The 16134-nt window shown below is 45.2% G+C and overlaps 1 protein-coding gene across 2 annotated transcripts in view; it reads right to left on the bottom strand.

Annotated features, from left to right (window-relative positions):
* Positions 1 to 11340, bottom strand: part of LOC139760604 (uncharacterized) — a 108583-nt gene extending 97243 nt beyond the window's left edge. For both annotated transcript variants that reach the window (XM_071683982.1, XM_071683983.1), the window contains exon 1: positions 11201 to 11340. The gene's annotated coding sequence lies outside the window, so the exon portion shown is untranslated. The remainder of the gene's footprint in view (positions 1 to 11200) is intronic.
* Positions 11341 to 16134: the final 4794 nt, after the last annotated feature.

Below are 16134 nucleotides of genomic sequence, written 5' to 3'. Positions count from 1 at the left end.
AAGAGCAAGGGGGGCGGACAGGAAGCAAGGCAAGGGCGGTTCTGGCCGGGGTGTTGTGGGGGAGGGAATAAATTAGTTAAAGTTCCTCCTTTGTGTTTGTTATTCTCGACCCCGTGACAGACGCCCGTACGGCCACGGGTGCTCACGGATCTAGCGAACGGTGCTTTCCCGTTGGCGAAACACAGCGTGCGTCATGCTAAGCGACTGGCACCAATGTTCATTTAGGAAGAGGAACAACACATGACGAAGCAGAGGGCGGAAAAAAACAACTGCTCCCGGTGTGTTGTGCTCATTCTCCTTGTTAAGTTGGGGGATGAATCGGGAGGGATGGCAAGGGACGAGGGCGTGTCAGAATAGTGGGTCAGAGCTAGAGGGATGAGCTTAAGGATAGGAGGGTAGGTAGGTGTAGGATGGAGTGCTTGCTGTTGGGGTGTGTGTTTATGAAGGATTAGGGTGTATAGTGGTGGTGAACTGGGATGTAAAAAATGAAGGGGATAAGAGATGGATGTATGATCATGGGTATTAGTGAAGAACAGGGGTTAGGGCACTGCAGTCAAGGACAGAGAAGCTTTTGAAGGATGAAGATGTCAAGACTCAGACCCTGAGAAGGATAGGGTGAAATGGGACCTCTGCGTTACGCTCATTTTAACACAGTTGTTGAAAAGATGATAAAGACGACCTAGAAACGCTCCACTGTCAGCTCGAGCATTATATTTCTTACTGTGAATTACCATGCGTCTTGAGAAGGACTAAGGTTTCAGTGATCCCGAAGGAGTCAGTTGCAGTGATGAAATGATGAACCTTCTGTTTTTTTTGTGACACTTGCAGTTACATGAACTAAGATCAATTAGGAAAATGAGAAATTAATCAGTGATGCATTTCCTTTGATCAGATGTTTACTTGGAACCAAAGGTCGCAAGGGTAAGACAGACAACTACAAGGCCAGTAATACTGAACGAGTCTTAGGAGTTTGACAGAAGTAACGTATGAATGTGGCAGTCGTAACGAGTTCTATGAACATGACACATGTCATGGGTCTTATGAATATGACAGATGTTACGAGTCTTATGAATATGACAGATGTTACGAGTCTTATGAATATGACAGATGTTACGGGCCTTATGAATATGACAGATGTTACGAGTCTTATGAATATGACAGATGTTACGAGTCTTATGAATATGACAGATGTTACGAGTCTTATGAATATGACAGATGTTACGAGTCTTATAAATATAACTACGTATATGATCAAGAAGAAATGAGGTGAATATAAACACAAACAAGGAGATTCGATACATCAGGCTAGAGAGATCTGACATGTACACACCACGTATGCACAGACCTTGATGAAGATCATGGATTGAAACCGCTAATTAGGATGACACATGCAGGTGTTACCGGACTCCGCCTGCTTGTGATTAGGTTACACAGCGAGTGGAATGTCACCACTGGCGTGGATGTATCAGTATCAATGCACGAAAAGGAGTATATATATATATATATATATATATATATATATATATATATATATATATATATATATATATATATATATATATATATATATATATATAGTCTTGTTGAGGAATTTTTCAATTCAAATGAGTCCATTTTTTGACTGATGGAAGCAGATCAGCCTTGGAGTATATATAACTAGATATACACAATCAGGTCTTCAAAAGCGGTAATGAAATACCTGAGAAAATAAAAAAAGAACGAATTTTGGCGTCTACTATCATATTTTTCACTATTGTCTTCGTTTCTTTGTCTTATTCACCAGTGGGACTTGGGGTTCGTTGGTTGTTTGGCCTATCAACTGCCTGAGTCATTAAGGACGTCAACTGCTAGTTACATCCGCTGACCGAAAGAGCCTCTAACATAGTCTTCAGATGTTGAGGGTAATTCTAGGGACACATAGATTTTCACTATGCATATTGCCCATGACTTGAGGAAACAATCTTACATAAGAAATGAACCAATAGAATAAGTAGTGTCAATGTACTCATCATTAATCATTCTATATATCATGCACGTCAATCAAATTCTGAAGGACACGTCTCAATGTATTCAAGAAGAAAAATGCAGCATCTTTTTCTATCCAAAATATAGAAAGCATAAGTTCCTGATATGAATCATAAGCAAATATTCCCTATTCTGACCAGCTGCTATCTCACTTTAATATAGAGACTCATCAAAGTTTCATTTTCTTTCACTAATACGTGACAGAGAAAATCGAACTATTTGGTGCTAAACTATACCATTAAGGTTTTGCGGTTGACGGGCGTATTACATCCTGTCGTAAAAGCACAATACCCTGCAAAGTCATCCATATATCAACAAAAATCTGGCTTTTAGAGAAAAATGGAAATCCACATATAGTTCAAACAGACTTCCTGAACATAACCATGAAAGGCCAATACAAAACTGGTATGTATATATATATATATATATATATATATATATATATATATATATATATATTATATATATATATATATATATATATATATATATATATATATTAGAAGAGTAATGCCTTACTTAACAATAGCCTGTTCCTGTGTGTTCCGGTTATATATGAGGGCAACATACTGACCTAGCTTTAGGAGCGCTCACTAAGGACGGCACTGTCATTTATATATATATATATATATATATATATATATATATATATATATATATATATATATATATATATATATAATTTGATCAGATGATTTTCATGCAGCATTTCCAAGGTTCAAGGGTTGTGCAGCTCATGCAAACAATTGTGTGCTTGCGGTGGGCTGGGTCAGTCTGGGGTTTTTATTTGTCTGGTTGGTTTGCACGGGAAGAGTGATTCAGCTAATCCAACTACCTGTAACGCGTTAACTTTGATCTATCGTTATATGGTGACGCGCGGGGGTTGAATTGGTTAAAGATCATGTTAAGTTTACTGGTAATATCATCCTTGATTGTAACAGAACCTTCACCTAACACTCGATGCCTCGAGGACGAGCTTAGCTCGTAGCGCCAGTGACCTTTCTTGACCCTTGGTCTCAAGTAACGAGTAAAGAACACGTGCCCTCCGATGGATGAGGTCAAATGACAGCATATTTGACCCCTCTCGTGACCTTGGCTTCACGTGACGTGTACCCACCCACCGCCCCAGTTCGTCTCGTGAAAGTGCAGTGAAACGCACACGTGAAGGGATATTCATACATACGCATTAGTGATTCCGTCGTACACACACACACACACACACACACACACACACACACACACACACACACACACACAGACACACACACACACACACACACACACACACACACACACACACACACACACATACACAAGCCCGACCCTTGTTCGTCTTATTGAATGCAATCTCATAATTACGCATGTGCACACACACACACCACACACACACACACATGCATGCATGCATAGAGATACAGACAGTACTTGGACCTGCATCTATGAACGTGTCAGCAAAAGCCAAAAAACACAACTTAGAAATCTAAAACTCTACACGCCTGTGGTTTGGTAGGTACAGCACACAGAGAGCCAGGAGAACGGTCCACACGTGGAGCAGCTTCAACACATTCGTTGAGGAGGTTTCAAATCTTCCCGTCCGACAGCAGCGCCACCCAACATTCCTGCTTAACTCCTCCACCTCTCCCCACTCACCCTGGTGGGCCGATATCTCCACTCCCTTCTTCCCCACTGCTTAAGAGCTTCCACTCCTTCCTCCTCCACTGATATTCCCCTCTACTCTCTCTCCTCCTCCTTCCTCCTCCACTGATATTCCCCTCTACTGTCTCTCCTCCTCCTTCCTCCTCCACTGATATTCCCCTCTACTGTCTCTCCTCCTTCCTCCTCCACTGATATTCCCCTCTACTGTCTCTCCTCCTCCGTTGCTTAAGGTGACATGCCCCTCCATTACCATTTTTTTTTCCCCTCCTCCATGGCTTAAGCTTCACCACTCCTCCCCCTTCCGCTGCTAAAGCTTCCATAACACTCCCTCCTCTAACGCTGAAGCTTACAACCCCTACCTCTCCTATCCGCTCCCAAAAGCCTTCACTGCCTCCTTCTACCACTGGGAAACCCTCCTCCTCCACTGTCAAATCTCCATTTTCCTTTCACTTCTCCTCAGCCACTTCTCCTCTGTCTGTCTGTCTGTCCTGTCTGTCTTGAACCTACCTAGCTTCACTTGCCTCCCCGCATCGCCTCCTCTGACGATACACTTCAGCCCTGTAACTTCCATCCCGAGCGTACTAACGCTCTCCATCCCACATGAACAGCAGCAGCAGCAACAACAGGTGCCAAAGCAGCAGCCACAGATACAGAGCTTCATCAGGAGCAGCTCCGCCAGCACCACTACTACCACTACCATGCCCCGCACTGGCTGCAGCTGTTCATAATGCATGAGAGATTACTTTAGATTTGAGGGTTTACTTTTCTTTCATTTCACAGGTGCATTTTTTTTTGTCGCGCTCAGCACGACTGTTGCTGCTGCATTCACCACTTTCGTAGAGAGAGATTAACCCCATGAACACGACTTTACGACCCTTGAGCACGACGGTAGGACACTTGAGCACGACTGTACAACCCTTGAGCACGGCGCTACGACCCTTGAGCACAACGGTACAGCCCTTAAGCATGACCATACGGCACTATGGGTATAAAGCCCTGACCTTTCTGATCATGGATCCTTTAAGGGCCAGATCACAAATACTCAAGGCTCGTATCATCGTGTTCAAGGGCTCGTATCATTGTCGTGTTCAGAGGGCCATACTGACGCGCTCAAGGGCTGAGGAGTCGTTCTCAAGGGACCAAGAGCACCAGCAGCGTAGCGCATGATAAGCAAGACACCTTGCAATGGCAGAATAATGTCTTTGTTGAAGGTGAAGTGGAAAGAATATCGTCGCTTGTCAGATCAAGGTAAAGGAGCAATGAATCACAAGGAACAGCAGTAGCGCAAGCAAGCAAGAGGGAACACCTACCGTGCTTGTGTTCTTGGTGTTGTTTAAGTGAATTATGTTTTCCTTGTGTATTGCGACACGAACACACACACACACACACACACACACACACACACACACACACACACACTGTGACACGCACTCATGAACACACAACCCACCCTCATCCCGGTCAGGACAGCTGGCTCAGAGTCGAGCCAGCTGGTCATCCTCTCCTTTGTGGCTCAAACTAGTTTCGCGTGACGTCACTTGAGGTGGTTTGAAAAGGGTAGATGAAACACTACAACACGTTGGGCCCTTACCCGACCCTACCTTACCCTACCCTACACAGTGTATGACCCTAACCCTATCCTACAGACCCTGTAAACACCACAGAGGTTGAGAGGAAGGAGCAAAGTTACTAACGGGAAGGGAGAAGAGGAAGGGGAGAGAGAAGGAAAGGGAGGAGGGAAGGGAGAAAGAAGGGATGGGAGGAGTTGGCCTACTACTGAGGTTAGGTTCTAGATCATCTATAGGCCGCTGACTTCCAGTAACCTGGGAGGGAGCTTTGGAGTTACGCACCCTTCCACACGCACCTCTCGTGTGTGTGTGTGTGTGTGTGCGTATGGACACTTCTCGAGGGTCATGGTAACTCTAGCCGACTGACGTCCGTGACCATCTTGACCTGTGCCGTCGCCCCTGATTGGTAGATACCCTTGAGGTCATCACGTTCAAGGTAGTACACACTTCTTCTGATACTACTCGACGTCATCTGGTCTGTGTTTTGACTCGTGTAGTGATTTTGATGATAATCTTTATGTCTTTTTCACTTTACATCTAAACACGAGAAGCTTAAAGCGAAAGAGATTCGAATGATTCTTCATATTCTCTGTATTACGGTCATTTATTAACAACAATTTCGCTAGGCCGATGGAAATCTGCTCTATAAACAGAGAGCCCCCAGATCTCAGAGGGGTGGGGGGCTGGTCAGAAACCAGGATGTGTCACTCTGGGAGGAGGCTCGTGGTACGGCATGTGATACCAGCGCGGTGATGAGTTGCCACTTGAAGTTAATGATTGATTCAGCGCCATCTGTTATCCTGGTGTTGTATTACAAATACATTCCTGTGTTTAGATAGGAACTTTAGTCTCTTTCTGGTTTCAGTATGAAGTGGATATCATCGAGTTAAAAGTAGTAAACTGATCAAAATTCGGACATATTTGATAGGCTTCCTCTCATGGAAAAACAAATTTGATCTTCCAAAATTAATTGCTTGACCCTTTAAGCGTAGTGGAACGAGCCTCGAGCATGATAGGCCTGGCCAGTGACCTAACCCTTGAAGGTCAATTTAGAGGTCAGGTAATTATACCCAAAAGTCGTACCGTCGTGCTAAAGGGTCGTCCCGTCGTCCTCCATAGATTAATACATTTTTCGCCTCCGAAGCATTTTGACCTGGATTACAGATAACATTTGCAAATAACAGTAGGGAAAGGAAATAAATCACTCTTGTCTATCATGATTAGAGAAATAACGTTTTACGTGTTACAAAAACGAAATGGCCTGGTTGATGCATTTCATAATCCCAGTAATTTTCACGTGAAAAATTATTTCTAGTACTGTTATAATGATGAATTCATGACATTCTGTGATACAAGCATCCCATCCCCTATTTTTTTTTTTCTAACTATCCACAATTCCAACGGGTCATATATAGCTTAATAAATGGAGAGATAGACTGACATACAAGTAAAAAAAAAAAAAAAAAAAGGTCATATATAACTTAACAAATGGAGAGATAGACTGACATACAAGTAAAAAAAAAAAAAAAGGGTCATATATAACTTAACAAATGGAGAGATAGACTGACATACAAGTAAAAAAAAAAATAATATATTGTACCGTACGACATGTAAGCTGCCTTTAGCCAAGGTCGGTGAAGATGTCCACAACGACCTCAAACCACGATAGAAATCTGGTGGTTTATTAAGTTGGTGGTGGAGGTCTAGACGGCTTAACCCGGGGACGCAACGGGTCGCTGGTCTGGTGGTTTAGCCCAGGGACACGACAGTGGTTGGTCTTCTGGTTCTTCAGTCTAGGGAGAGTGGTTGGTCTCTACTGGTTCAAGAGATTGTTTGGTCTCTAGTTGTTCAGTCTAGGGAGAGGAGAGTGGTTGGTCTCTACTGGTTCAAGAGATTGTTTGGTCTCTGGTTGTTCAGTCTAGGAAGGAGAGACTTGTTGGTCTTCTGGTTGTTCAGTCTAGGGAGAGGAGAGTGGTTGGTTTCTACTGGTTCAAGAGATTGTGTGGTCTCTGGTTGTTCAGTCTAGAAACACGACAGTGGCAGGTTTCTGGTTGAGTCCTGAAACACGACAGCTTCCAAAACCGGTTCTCTGATTGATGGTCTTTTTGGTTGTCCACCCCTGGGGTACGATAGTAACAGGTTTGTGGGTCATTGACCTTTGTTTTTTTTCTTTCAGTCTAAGGTGACAGCGAAGATGGGTATCTTGGTTTTGAATCCGGGGAGACAACAGCAAGTCCTGTGTGGTGGTGGACACTACGAACGCAGTCTTAGATGCAGCCGATAAACCAAAACAGTCCTGGTGCTCGGAAGCTCCCTAGTGGGAGCTTGTGAGGCAGACATCCCCTCCCTTGTGGGGAAAGGGATAAGGCATCTTTCCAAAAAGTATTTCCAGTTCCTTTCAATAAACTTCCGGAGTGCTGGCTGTTTTTTTTCCCCTGACGCATCAAGACGTGAGCGATCGAAAGACGTCAATAGACATTTTGTTTCCCCACATTTCACAAGTCAAGGGGACGAATCTGGTATCCGAGAGGCTGAGGAAGATGACTTAAAGTTTTTCCCCTTTGCCATCAGCGATGAAAGTGAGTTTTCAAGGAGGAACAACAGACCAAGCAGTCAAATTAGGGAGGCTGAACGCTTCAGCAACTACTGGAGCTGAGACAGCCAACGGAGAGATGTCGCGTCGAGTTTAAGACGGTTTAGAAAACGTTTTAAGGAGATTTGTTGATGCTACATTGTGAATACGTCTGATACTAACGCTCGAGTCTTCATAAACGTTATAGTAAACTGGGGTGAATCCTATGAAGTTAATTCGTGACTACAACAAAAAAAGTATTAATATCATCCTGTGACCTGACACCAGAGGCAGTCAACTCAACTTACGTGTAGATGATTAAAAGGGGAAAAAAATATACAGGTCAAAAGAGAGAGAGAGAAAGAGAGAGAGAGAGAGAGAGAGAGAGAGAGAGAGAGAGAGAGAGAGAGAGAGAGAGAGAGAGAGAGAGAGAGAGAGCGAGCTCTCCCTGGCGGGTGAGAACCCAACAATAGCCTTGGACCTAATTCAAGGTTTCAATGTAACAGCCACAGGCCAGCCTGACGCCTTTACGATCATTATCAAGTCTTATGAGAGCTCTTGCGTCCAGGGAGGAGAAGGTAGAGGAAAAGATGCGGGGGAGGAGGGGAATATCTACATAAGAAACTGGTATTTTGTGCGGCTGAATTGTGCAAAAGTTATCTAAATAAGATTTAGATTATCTGAACCATAAAATGAGGGATTTGTTTTGTGTCAGCCTCGCTTAAGTCTTCTGTGATTGTGACTGCAAGTTATTTTTTTCCTATTATCACATTTCAAAGCTCCCCTTGGTGTGTGTGTGTGTGTGTGTGTGTGTGTGTGTGTGTGTGTGTGTGTGTGTGTGTGTGTGTGTGATGTTGAAGAGGAATAACTGGGAGGAGGGAAGCACAAGCAAGACATCTCTCACTAGGTGGAGTCTTTCTAGGAAACTACAGGTATCTGTCGCCAAAGGGAAGGGAGTATATGTTTCCTAGAAACAAATCTCGGGTTTCGAGAAGAAACTTGAAAACAAATGTTTAATTATTTCATTCTTATAGTTGAGATTCATGATCAATTTCCCTTCCAGCTAGCTGTCAAACCCATGATTAATTACGACACTGAATACTGTTATATAAACTCTGACCATCGATCGAGGTCATGACCCATTGAACGATGAATATCTTCGGAGGAGTTCTTTTTGTGACATAACCTCACGTCCATCTTGCCTCCTCTTCCTGGATACCTTTCAAGAGAGAAATGTAACTAAGTGGCCACCTATCACAGCGAGAAAGTGGATTTGAACCGATGACCTGCTTATCCACAGTGGGTTTTGCGTCGTGCATCAGTGTTATTGGTGATCAAGCCTTTAATAAAGTTAGACGAAACTGCATATCCGGTTATGGGTGTCAGGCAGCCATGGGCGGTGCGACGGAGCGGAAGTATGGTAAACAAACATGCCAGCTATTCAAACAGCAACCGTGGAACTGAGTCATGAGGTTTTGTTTTGTACGAAAAGTCTAATCACTCGTTATTGGCCAAAAAGAAAAGAGAGAGAGAGAGAGAGAGAGAGAGAGAGAGAGAGAGAGAGAGGCGTTCGTCTAGTGATTACATAAGTATTGTTGAAGCTGTCGACCAAATGTTTCCTTAAGTTGTCGTCAAACAACAGGACAGTTCGACAATGAGGATGTATTCTTAGGGCACCGACGGTACGACCCTCGAGCACAATTAGGGCATCATGCCCAAGAGTCATACCGTAGCGCTGAAGGCACTTGTGAAGTTAGTGAGACCAAGTCAATGAACGCGAGGGGCCTCCACGTCAACTAACTAGTGGCTTTCCCCTATGAACTGGTAAGTGAATCCCCGTCAACTACTGGCGAGACCACGTCAACTAACGAGTACATCCCCATCAACTACTACTAGTGAGACCACGACGTCAAGTAGTGGGTTCCCATCAACTAACTAAATGGTTCTCCGTCAACTAACACACAGCGTGCCCCCATCAACAATGGGATAAGAGAAGATGGTCTCTATCCATTGTGTCTCTGGTTCTAATACCCACTGCTTACTTCTTCTTCGTCTTCTTCTTCTTCTTCTTCGTCTTCCTCCTCTTCCTCTTCTTCTTCTTTCTCTAATGACTTCAAATGACTTGATGTTTCCCTTGACAACCCCTCCCGAGTTTTGTGGAGCATAAAAAAGATACCTTCAGAGAAGTTGGCAGGAAAATGTTCCCTTTAAACCCGTGTCACATCTCCACAGACGAAATTGTAAAGGATGATAGAAATCTTGAGGAGGATGGTGTCATGGTCAAGATATTGTATGATGTATCTTGGTTGTTTTCTTTGCCAGCAAGAGCTAGGGACACGATCTTACTGAGAAAAAAGATATGGAGTTTATGTAGTTTCCATTTTGCCATGTAATTCATCAAAGGTTTTATATGCACGTATCTATCTTTCCCGAGCATCAAAAAAGAGATAGACACATGATGAACTACTGACAGATAAGAAAATGGAAGTCCAGTATTCGAAGTGGACCAATTCTTAACGTGATGGAGTTAAGTCGCCTCCTTGCGTGTCGACGCTACCGTTAGCTGAAGTCATCATGCCCAGTTAATTGCGACCCTTGTTAGATCCTACATACACTATTTTTCAGACGAAGAAAACGTTGCCAAATTTCGTCTAGTAGTCTTAACAAACCTGACCTCCGAGTCATTCACAAGTTCTATTACCGCTGACAACAAAAACAGACTCAAGTCTGAACAACGGAAACGAAAACTAGATTACGTCCTTGTGAATCCTCGTTATTAACACGGCCATTCGAATGACGACAACGGGAGTGGACTTCCCCATCTATGTCAGCTGATGTGTGTCAACAAATCACTGTCTATGGTAGGACGGCCGAATACTTAGACTGACAGCCTCCAGCCACACACAACAGATAAAAAAGACAAGAGCTCGGCAACAAGGCCTCAAACGATGGCTGAATTAAGCCATTTTGCGTATGGACTCTGCGACCTACTTGTACGGATTTTAAAGCCTTGTCTTGACGCATTTACGTCGCTCGTCACTTTCCCCCTGGAGTCATCTCTCTATCTGGCTCAAACGTTCGGGAGAATTGACGCAACGACTGGGGAGGAGGATCTGCTTCTGAGATGTTGCCAAGACGGCGCTGCTCCTCCTCCCCACCTCACATGTCACGTCGCGTGCGTCACGTGGTTGCGAGTCGTGTCATCGCGTGACGCCTTGTGACGACATCCTCTTGGATCTCACAAACATTCGTGACGGTACGTTAAAAAGAAGGCCGAAGGAGGCCTGCCCCAACGGGAGACAACAGAGACAACGCGAGACGCAGAGGGAAAAATGAAAAGGAGTACCACAAAAATGTGATCCCTGCGGGGGTGTCTTACCTGTTGTGGTGTTCCCCGAGGTGGTGGTGACAAGATGGCTCACAGACATCGGGTGGAGGAGCCGCTAGTGCGTGGAGGAACCTGTTCTACACGACAGTCTCGAGGAGCGGTGTGCCACTCCTCCTTTGTCGGGGTGACTCCAAGATGGCCTCCTCAGGAGGCCTGTGTGTCGAGCACTTGACTCTCTTGGTTATTGTTTACAAGAGCAACGACTTCGTATAGCAATCAGCCGCCGACGTAGTCAAGTGAATTAAAATACGAAGCTTTTTATACATATAGAATAAATACTTTTCTATAATACGATAAAGCTTGGGAAAATGATGCATTTACACGCCAGGCTTCAAGGTGGCCCAGTCTAGCCGGCCCCCACAGCAAAGCAAGATACGTCTTGATGCTGAGTGATAATTGTGCCCAACCTTCCCTCCGCCACTTTACATCACAGTTAACTTCAGATTCACTTCTCCATCTTGTTTCTAGAACTTCAGGCACGAGCTCCGGCAGCAGCAGCAGCAGCAAGCAAGCAAGCAAGCAAGCGCCCACCTCTCTCGAGAGTGGTTTCTTATCAGCAAACCAGGGCAGAGAGGAGGAGAGTATGGTTGTCGGTGGTGTAGCAAGGAGAGGAGGAGCGACCCCTGATAGCCTGCTGTCCCGCAGGGCTTCCCGGTGTTGACTGGCTCCCTGCTCGAGGGACGAGTCTGGCGGGTCGCCGCCAGCCCAACTGACAGACTGCCTCGCCCAGGGACAGGAATTGAGGGTTATAGAATTACACAATACGGTCAGCTGATCCGACGCGTCACCACTGGAGTCTGACGCCTGCCTTCTGCACCGCCTCCTTCAGCAGGAGACCTCCTCCTCCTCCACCCTCACACTTCCTTTAACGCTGGGGATTGTGATCTTATCTCCATACGGCAGGCGGTATCACATTGCATTGTATACACATGTCCTCCGTACCGTAGGAGGGCCACTATATATTGTGTTTCCTGTTTCTGGTTATTTGTTTGTCATACCAATGATCAGCACCAGAACCCAATTATGGTGAAGACCAGTTTAACGTGAACAGCATCGGTCGTGTCGTATGCCAGTAAGCGTCGAGGGTATGGTGAAAATGAGGGTGATAAAAAGATAACTGTCTTCACACATTACACCAGAGTGGAAGTTGATACAATAAATCTACTGATTGGTGATATTGTTATAATATTTGGGATAAGGTTTTCTCGGTGGTAAGTACGAGCTCGGATGGTCTCGATGCGGATGTAGTGCTGAACTGCAACTTGGGGACGAAGGATCTCAGGTAGGAGGAAGTGACGGCGGCGAGTAAGGCACAACAGCGTGCTCTCTCGAACTGTCGGATGAGGTCCAAGTGATGGCTGGGAAGAGTATAGAAGATCAGTGTGTTGAGCAGCTCTTGAAAGATGCGTCAGGGACTGACGATGGTCTGGCATAATCAATTTATCACACCAGCTTTTCAAACAGTCACTGTTGTTTCGCAGATACAGAGAGTATGTTGGGGAAAATGAAGGTTGTGCAACAGTTCTCTTGAGTTCGGGCGACGTATGTCCAAGTGTCTTGAGTCGACGAAGAAGAACGCAGAGGAGAACTGTTGGCAGATTTGATGATGGCAATGACGTGTTCATTCCAATTTAGTTTATCGTCCAGAGTGAGACTGAGGAACGTGGTGGACTGAACAACATGGGGGAGCTGGGGGCCTTGTGAGACACGAGGGGGTGAGGCTTAGTAAGAAGCATAGCCGATGTGGTCTTTGTTTAATTGATTATGACGTGGTTGGCGGTAGCGTAGCTCTGGATGCTGTTTTGGGGTGTCTCAAAGGGCGATGTAGTCGACACAGCCATTGTCAAACAATGATACCAACTGTAGAGTCTTCAACGAACCTCCGTCAAGGAGGCGTATCGACCAGGGAATCATTCACGTGGGTGATAGCTATGTTGATGATTATTCTATGGGCGACTAGGTCAATACCTTTGGCAAAAGAGGATGACTAGGTCGACGAGGACGAGAGAGCCACAAAGGTCTTAGGTCTCTCGAGGTTGCGACAGATAAGGTCTAGGAGACTGGCTAAGCACAGTGTACACTTTTACATCTGAAGTACAAGAGAACATCATTACAGTGGTCATGATTTTGTTCATGGAAATGCCAATGTACGGACTGTGTAATAACGTACTGGACGGGAAAAGCTTTATTACACGTCATTTAAAGTACTATAGGTGGTGGTCCTCATAGTACTAACCTGACGAAGGTGGTCTGTGATACTTGCTGTTCTTCTTAAACTCAGGTTTGCACACGACTTACCAAGTAAGCTGGGGGTCGGAGTGCTGACAATGCATCGTGATCCAGTGAGGGGGACTATGGGCTTGATGACTTCGGTGTTTGGGAAACACGTGTGAAAGTTCTGAATTCGCGATGCGTTTGTGTTGCTGGGGAGACGAGCCCACGGTACAGCAAGAGGGTTTGGTTAGCTCAGAGGAGAACTCCCTGTGGTAAGGTAATGGGGGTAGCGGAACGTCTTGTCATGCAGCTGGGTAACTCTCTGACTATTTCACATGTAGTGACTCCACAGGTGTTAGGAGGGCAGGAAGGAAGGTGATGTTGAAGTGGTTGAGTCTCTGGCCAATGGTGACGAAGTGATTGTTAACTAGTTCATTTCCTTCTTCGCTAGTACGCTTTTGTTTAATCTATCTATTTTTTCATTATTGATAATCAAATGATCGTTGTATTATCATACCAGTGTTACTGATCATCATGTAATGCTCTTCTCTGTTTTGTTCAATTGTGGGCATCGTGATTAGAACAGAATTCTCGAAAAGTTGCCAAGATTTTATTTTCTTTTAATCCTGACGTTGGCGCTGATATTCGATGCCAAATTACGTTTTCCAGTCACCCAGTCTGTTGCTAAGACCGCATATCTTCACGGTGACTGACTTGACAAGTGATTCTGAAACACATCGAGCAACAACTGCACGGCACTGGTGTCACGGCCACCATCATCAAAGCACAAGATGGGCAGGACACACAAGCAAACCATGTACTTCCTGTGATCTGCGGTCATGACACCACCATGGCACTACGTCGTAGCCCCCAGCTTTGCCTCCTCCCCACCCTCCCTCCCTCCCTCCCTCCTCTTGCTGCAAGCCAGCGCTCAGTACGACTTGAAAAGCCCAATAGAAAGCCTCCATAGGCGAGTCTTGAACCCTTCATGACGGTCGTTATATCTTGCCTCCGGGAGGACTTGCATGACGAGCATCATCATCATCATCATCATCGTCATCATCATCATCGTCATTATCCCTCGTAACGGTCCTCCTCCTGCCCGTTGAGTCAGGCTTTGCACGACGTCGCCATTACGCCTAATGGAGTTAAAAGAGATATGATTGCTTCAACTGAAGGGCTGGCCCCAAGAAGGTGTTTGGACGTGGGGTTAGTCTTGATAAGCGAAGGGAATCTATTTCTTTAAGACTTGTAGAGTCTCAGTTTGGGTCGTGAGGGCCCCATAGGGAATTAATTGGGGCTATATCACGAGTTTTTCAGATCCAGGGCTTGGGGTCTGGTTCTTTTATGAATGTCTAAGATTCAGGGCTTTGGGAGTCGGAGCCTTCATCCAGGTGTCTGTTCTCTGATAACAGTTTCTTGAAAGGATTTTGTCTTCGTTTGTATCTTTGGGTCTTCTGAGGGTCTTAGACCTTTGGTCTGCCAAGGTCAGCTGGCAGTGAGTTCCCCGAATGCAAGAAAATCGAGGTTTGGTACAGGGACCTCCCTCCCAGACAGTCTTGGTTCTGAAGCCGTGTCCTTGAAAGCTTTAGCTTGTGGTCAAGCATGAAGGCACTCCTCGATGCTCTGTTCCCTAATACAGCGTTCCTCTCTAGCTATACTTTATGTCTGACACGGAGACATTCAAGGCTACGCTTCTGGAGGAATGTCATGGATTCGCCCCTTTAAACCTTGAGGTCGATGGTATGAACCTTTGGTATGATGGCGTGGCCTTTAAACATGATCCATGACGGTCAGTTCAATGATTTTGTTACCACACGCAAAGGTTTTATCGCCGTTCTCAAGGGCCGTCTGCCACATGCTCGAGGGTCGTAACTTCGTGCTCAGGGGTCGTAACTTCGTGCTCAGGGGTCGTAACTTCGTGCTCGATTGTTGTAACTTTGTGCTCAAGGGTTGTATTTTCGTGCTCAAGGGTTGTAACTTTGTGCTCATATGTTGTATTTTCGTGCTCAAGGGTTGTAACTTCGTGCTCAAGGGTTGTAACTTCGTGCTCAAGGGTTGTAACTTCGTGCTCAAGGGTTGCAACTTCGTGCTCAAGGGTTGTAACTTCGTGCTCAAGGGTTGTAACTTCGTGCGAAGTTCCTCTTAGTTGTAACTTCATTCTGATAGTGACTCCTGATCTAGCTAGACTTGTTTTCTCCACTCCTCCTCAAGTTCTCGTCAGATTCCTGTTTTCAACACACAAACGTTAACTATAAGGAAGAGTTCTTGTCCTCTGAAGAACAAAAAAAATAATCACAGTTGTACTCAATTTCATGCAATATCCGTACGTATGGCAGCCTTGGAGTTGCTGCCTCAATCAGTCGGGGAGACTAAGGGAGGCACGAGCGACCCCGAGGTGCCCCTCCTCCAATAAGACCATTAACACAAGCCTTCACCCGGAAATGCTTCATCAGGCGACCAGCTGTAAGGTCCTCCTCCACCCTCACCAAGTACTACCATTCACTGAGCCAATTGTATCGAATCGTTCCTCGTTCCCGATACGCCTCCGTGTGACTTCCAATCATTTCTTCTTTTTTTTTTCTCCTTTATCATAAGTTTATAAATGTATTATCTAATCTCCCTTTTTTTTTTGGCAAGAACTTTACGTCAACGTGGGTTATGCAAGTGAGAGGTGCGCGTGTGTGTGTGTGTGTGTGTGAGGCCGTGCA

The sequence above is a fragment of the Panulirus ornatus genome, chromosome 37 (assembly GCF_036320965.1).
Source record: "Panulirus ornatus isolate Po-2019 chromosome 37, ASM3632096v1, whole genome shotgun sequence".
In the NCBI taxonomy this organism is placed as follows: Eukaryota; Metazoa; Arthropoda; class Malacostraca; order Decapoda; family Palinuridae; genus Panulirus; species Panulirus ornatus.
This window is presented reverse-complemented; position numbering and strand designations above follow the sequence as displayed.